This window comes from Cervus canadensis, chromosome 17 (assembly GCF_019320065.1).
Source record: "Cervus canadensis isolate Bull #8, Minnesota chromosome 17, ASM1932006v1, whole genome shotgun sequence".
In the NCBI taxonomy this organism is placed as follows: domain Eukaryota; kingdom Metazoa; phylum Chordata; class Mammalia; order Artiodactyla; family Cervidae; genus Cervus; species Cervus canadensis.
The window spans coordinates 264,649-271,016 of NC_057402.1; the positions used below are offsets into that span (position 1 = coordinate 264,649).

General features: G+C 40.5%; 1 non-coding gene across 1 annotated transcript; it reads left to right on the plus strand.

Moving 5' to 3' along the window:
- Nucleotides 1–372: 372 nt before the first annotated feature.
- Nucleotides 373–445, plus strand: TRNAF-GAA. The gene has a single exon. It is a non-coding gene; the product is annotated as a tRNA-Phe (tRNA).
- Nucleotides 446–6,368: the final 5,923 nt, after the last annotated feature.

Consider the following 6,368-nt stretch of genomic DNA (forward strand, 5'->3'; position numbering starts at 1 on the left):
ACATCCTCATTCACTCCCTTCCCACCCACAGGCTTGGTCAAAAGAAAATCATAATTGATGTCCCTCCTGCCTCCAGGCTCCACCATCCAAAACCACACCCCCTCTGCTCTGATCCCCAGGGAAGCTCTTGCATGTCCTATCCACATCCTCATTTTGGGGACAATTCTTTTCTTCTGGAGGATTCCACCCTTGCAGCCAGGTGGCAGCCCTGCCCTCTCCCCCAGCCAGTACTAGGCACCCAACCCTGGACAACAACTCTTAAGACTCTGACCCACTAAAGGGGGATACTAAGCCAGCAGAACCTTCCCGCAAAGCAGATCTTCACCCTCTAGATTTGTGACTTTGAGCAAAGGCATTGGGTCAGATGGAGCTTCCCTGGTGTCTCAGATGGTAAAGAATCTGCCTGAAATGCAGGAGACCCAGGTTCGATCCCTGGGTCAGGAAGATTCCCTGGAGAAGGGAATGGCAACCCACTCCAATATTCTTGCCTGGAGAGTTCCATGGACAGAGGAGCCTGGTGGGCTACAGCCTGTGGGATCTCAAAGAGTTGGACAAAACTGAGCAACTAACAGGGCTTCCCTAGTGGCTCAGAGGGTAAAGCATCTGCTTGCAATGCAGGAAACCCGGGTTTGATTCCTGGGTTGGGAAGATCCCCTGGAGAAGGAAATCACAACCCACTCCAGTACCCTTGCCTGGAAAATCCCATGGACGGAAAAGCCTGGTAGGCTACAGTCCATGAGGTCACAAAGAGTCGGACACGCTGAGCAACTAACAATTTCACTTTTATTGGGTCAGGTATCTTTCAAGTTGTTAAGTGCAAAAAATCAATTCAGAACGGTTGAAGAAGAAAAAAGAAAATTTATGGGCAACAGGAAGCTCTTTAAACATTCTAATCAGAAATTTGGGAAGATCCCCTGGAGGAGGTCATGGCAACCCACAGCAGTATTCTTGCCTGGAAAATCCTAATGGACAGAGGAGCCTGGTGGACTACAGTCCATGGGGTTGCATAGAGTCGGACATGACTGAATGACTAAGCACAACACAGGACATGCATACTTATATGCATACATACATGCACATGGAAGCACACGCACCTACACATATATACACACATGCATATGCACATATGCACACAGACATGTGGAGATTCATTGCAAGACTGTTTATGTTAACATCACATTAGGAACAAGCTGTTTAACAAGAGATATTTCAAATTAATGGCTGAATATCTATATAATCAAATGTTATACAATTATTAAACATCCCATTTTCAGAGAATACTAGCTCATATTAATGATGAGAGCTGACATTCTAATATTTATCATGTACCTCCTGCTAAATCCCAGACACTGCTCTAAAATAGCTCCTTCAATAAAAAATCCTTCAAAATCCTTGAAAACGGTTGTTAAGAATATTTAAGGATATGACAAAATGCTCATACAATGTTGCTAGATGGAAAAAACTAGAATACAGAATTGCTTTTACACAGTGATCTCAGATTTGTTGTATATGTTGATATTTATATGTTATATACACATATGGGCTTTGCAGGTGGCGCTAGTGGTAAAGAATCCACCTGCCAATTCAAGAGACATAAGACTCGGGTTTGATCCCTGGTCAGGAAGATCCCCTGGAGGAGGGCATGGCAACCCGCTCCAGAATTCTTGCCTGGAGAATCCTCATGGACAGAGGAGCCTGACAGTCTGCTGTCCATAGGGTCACGAAGAGTCAGACACGATTGAAGTGACTTAGCATGCATATACATACAGATATATAAACCAGCCTATTATATTTTAAGGATTCTAGCTGGATGTTCAGACTGTGGAATTTTTTTTCTCCTTTTTCCTCTGTGTTTTGTAAATTGTCCATGGTGAACCACAATGTAATATTTTTATGATGCCTATGTAGAAGACTAAATATTGTTTAGGTGAATGTGAGAAGGAGAGTTGTGTGGTTTGACTTGAGCAACAACAAAAAAGGAAAAGAGAGAAATAAGATAGAATACATAACTTGGGCTACCCCTTGGAGGGACTCAAAAGTCAGGCCAAGAAGATTATTTTTTACTGGAAAAGCATTGAGGAGCCATTGAATATTTGGGAGAGAGATAGTGACAGATTCAGAGTGAAAAGTTCCTTGGTGACAGCCTTGAGAATACCTTCAAATTGGAGCAAGGATAGTAGAGGGGTCGGCAAGCTGCAAGTGGTGCTGAGGATTTGGAATCTATGGGACCTGACCACCAGAGCTAGTAAAGGTCAGAGAATTAAGAGAACAGAGGCTTGGATGCCGCTGTTTCAGGGGCCCGAGAGGATGCAAGATGGGATGGGGGCAGACAGAGAAGCCCTGAAATGGAGAGTAATAAACACTGAATTGATGGACTCCTTCTGCCTCTTTGGTTTCTGTGATCACTGAGATCAAGCATGTTTTGACTCCGTCTATTCCAAAGTTCCAGTTTGGTTTTCCCTGGATGCCCCCTTTGGATTCTCTGAGAAGTTCTCCGTGGGTATCAAGTCTTGAAATCGGTGACGACCCCCCTGTGGATGTAAGCAATTCAGTATTATTCCTAGCCTTGGAGCAGACAACGATGGCCATCTTATCGTCCATCTGAAGATTTGGTTCTTGTTGTCAGGATCTGGGGCTTGTGTGTTTGGAAAAGAGAAAAAAAAAATCACTTTCCAGATGAATGTTTTTGCAGACAAGAAAGCCAATTTCACTTAATTATATAAATATTGAAAATATTTTTTCACATCTTTTTTTTAAGTATGTATTTGTCTATTGTTGACTGCACTGAGTCTTCATTGCTGCCCATGAGCCTCCCCTAGTTGCGGTGAGTGTGGAGGGCTACTCTAGTTGAGGTTTACGGCTTCTCATTGTAGTGGCTTCTCTTGTTGCAGAACATGGGCTATAGGGCAGGCAGGCTTCAACAATTACAGCTCCCAGGCTCTAGAGCGTGGGCTCAGAAATTGTGGATCATGGGCTTAGTTGCTCCATGGCATGTGGAATCCTTCCAGACCTGGGATCTCACCCACATTCCCTGCATTGGCAGGCGGATTCTTAACCACTGGACCACCAGGCAAGTCCAAAGATGCTTCATCTTTGAAGATAAACGATCACGTCATCCTCTAAGAGGAAAGCCATCACCACTGTTCTTCATGGCTCTGCCATTCTGGGACTCAGTTTTGTGACCTATAGAATGGGACAGCAGCAGTGCCTTTACCTTTTAATAGTTGTGACGATTACATGAGTCAGCACTTATAAAAGATTCAAAAAACTATGCCTGCATGGAGCAAGTGCTCAACACATGCTAGATCTTGCTGTGTTTATTGTCATAAGCATGGTCATTATTCTCAGCCTAACAGATTTTTCCTTTCATCTACAAAGACTTCTCTGAACATGCTAATTCAGATACCTCTCTTCATGATGAACTGATACTGCTCTAATAAATGCCACTGTTTGGCTATGCCATCCTCTCTTAATTAATTTTTAATTAATACCCTTGGTGTCAGCATCCGGATAACTGACGGGAGCACACAGTTGGCATACCTGCGTGGGACCCTGTCTCTCACACTGATTCTCGGACATGAGGCGGCATCATTTACTTCTCTAAACGTCGGTGACCTCAAAACGTGAACACACGCGCCTCTCTTAAATAGCTGCATTGAGAGGATTAAATAAAGTAAGGCTTTTTCAGCCCCTGGCACGGTGCCCTGACACAAAGAAAGTACTCACTAAATGTTTATTGAATTTTAAAATAATTATGATTGATGGCCACTCGCATTATCATTTTGCATATTGTCTCGGAAAGCCCTAAACTTAAATGCTTCTTGGCACTGAAGACTCAGATCATTTATCCTCTCTATTAAAACTCCTGGCTGGGGGCAGTGGGATGGCCTCTTTGGTCGGGGGCTGGGGGTGTTGCCTGATCCTTCCTACCGGCTATGAATCAGTCTGCTGAAAACCTTCTTCAGAATCAAGGGAAAGGGTGCTGGAGTTGGGTTTTTAAATCCTGTGCTGACCCCTTGTCTCTGCCCCTTTCTGTTCCTGAGATCTTCAGCCTCTCTCTCTGGGATGGGATATTTATCCTTTTTTTTTTTTTTAAAAGGAAAGATATTATTGCTAATTTCAGAGGGATGTTATGAAAATTACAAAGAGCTCAGTACAGGAATTTACTTTAAAAACTAAAGCACTGTGCCAACAGAAGCTTGTTTTTATTCATATAGAGACAGAAATATTTTACTTTATTGCTGTGGATGTGAGATTAGGGGCCATAAATATATTTACACCTTTTCCATATGATTATTTTTATAAACGCACATTTTTGTTGGAACACATTAGAGAAAGGATTTATTAGCAAATTCTGACCTGATTTAATGAATCCATTCACATAGTCAGTAAACATTTACAGAGCGTCTTATATACTCAAGACACCATCCTCAATGCTGTTGGGACACATATAAATAAGGCAGGTTCCTCCATCCTTAAGAATTTACACAGTTACATTTGAAAATATTTAAAAGAATTTTTTTTAAAAACATCTTTTGATGGGTTCCAGGTTTCACACATTCAACTGCCCTGCTTTCTATATTTTTATTTTTCCAATAAGGTGACCACCTCAGCTACTTACTTCCTTACCTTGTCTGTGAATAACAGAGTCTGTCAGTTCTCTCTTGTTCAGAAACATCCCATTATGACATCGCTTCGCTCCACACTTTTACGTGATGTCGTATTTACGAACAGAACCTCCCCCAATGGTTATTCATGTAATTCTATTAATATGATCTCAATCACCATATGGTGGTGTGATACCAATTACATTGTTGTAACTGGCCGACTTAGGAGAAAGGAGACCATCTTCACAACTGAGGATGGCACCCTTGTTATAAAGATTTCCCAAATAACGGTTTTTCTGCTCCCTTCTCCGTGAGATTTATTTTTCCCAATTATTTAATCAGGATATTCTCAGTGATACTCAAAAGACCAAGTGTCAAAAAAAGGTTGGGATATTTAGTTTCCTTTTTCCTATGTGAAATATACAATGTATGCAGCGTTGGTCCCCTGTCTTGATAAATGCAAAGCTTACATGGCATTTGTTGTTGTTGTTGTTGTTAATTAGGGTGGAGCATGCACAGGTCAATCCCTGCTGAAACCAAACATAAAACTTTGCTTAAACCAAGGCAAAGCATGTATATTTATTTTTGCCCTCCAAAGGCAAGTAGTTGGTCTCAGATACAAAACTCCTGACCGTGGTGTAAAAATGTGTAACATGCAAACTGCATCCTTCTCTAGGACCCTGTGTAAAAAAGAGCTTCTTTTTTTTTTCCCCCAAAAGAATTACATTCGGCACCGCATGTCAAAACACAATTGTAATTGTGTAGCACAATATTTCATAAATCTGAAAATGTTTTAAAAACCCATTGTATTTTCCAAGCTTCCAAAGTCATTTCCTAGGTTAGCATTTTTTTTTTTTTTTTCCGCACTACGCCTGCTTTTTTTTCCCTTTCTGATTTCCATATTCCCCAATAATTATTAAGCATTCTTATCTCCCAGGCAGGCATCTCTGATGTAGAAGCTGGTGATAGCCCTGGCTGTAATTCTTGTGAATTACTATATTTTAAAATCTTGTGTTAAAACATGTTAGCAAGCTTCCTGAAGTTAGCAGATGGCTTCCAGAAAGGCTTGTTTTAATTTTTCAAGTACATAAGTATAATAATCCACACTAATGTATGCACATAACAATAAAATGTGCTTGTTGACTGATCATATTCACGTGTGTACCTGTGGGGAAGGGTTTGTCAGTGGATCATAGATATATGGGTGGACATAATATTCGTCAGATCAAAACAAGTAATCAAAATGGCTAAGTCACAAAAAAAAATTCACAATTAAAAGCAGCCGTGGCAAAAAAGCTGAGGAATGGAAGAACGTCTCTGTCACTAGAATGGAAAAGTTTGTGAAAGCCATTTAATAGAACTGAATATCAAAACATTTTAACTTTTCAAAGTTTTCAACATTAAACAATTAGGATGAAATGCAATTAGGCAGCACATTGTAGAGGATGGTCACTTTTTGCATGTCATGTGGCTTTAAAAACAAGTCAGATAAATGATGATGCCATTAAAACTGAACTAATTAAAGAAAGCTTCTTTTAAGAACTCATTAACTGCAACCTCATTTGCATAATGATGCATATTAATTAAGTTTTAATGAATCTGAATTTGCACCAAGCCTATTCATGTTGGCTTTGAAACAAATTGAACAAATTAGTTAAAAGCTTTTTGGAATCTACTTTTCACACCAAACAGGATATGAATGCAATCATCTCTACAAAAAAGAAATATTTTTCCTTTAATTTAATTCAAAGGTATGCAGGC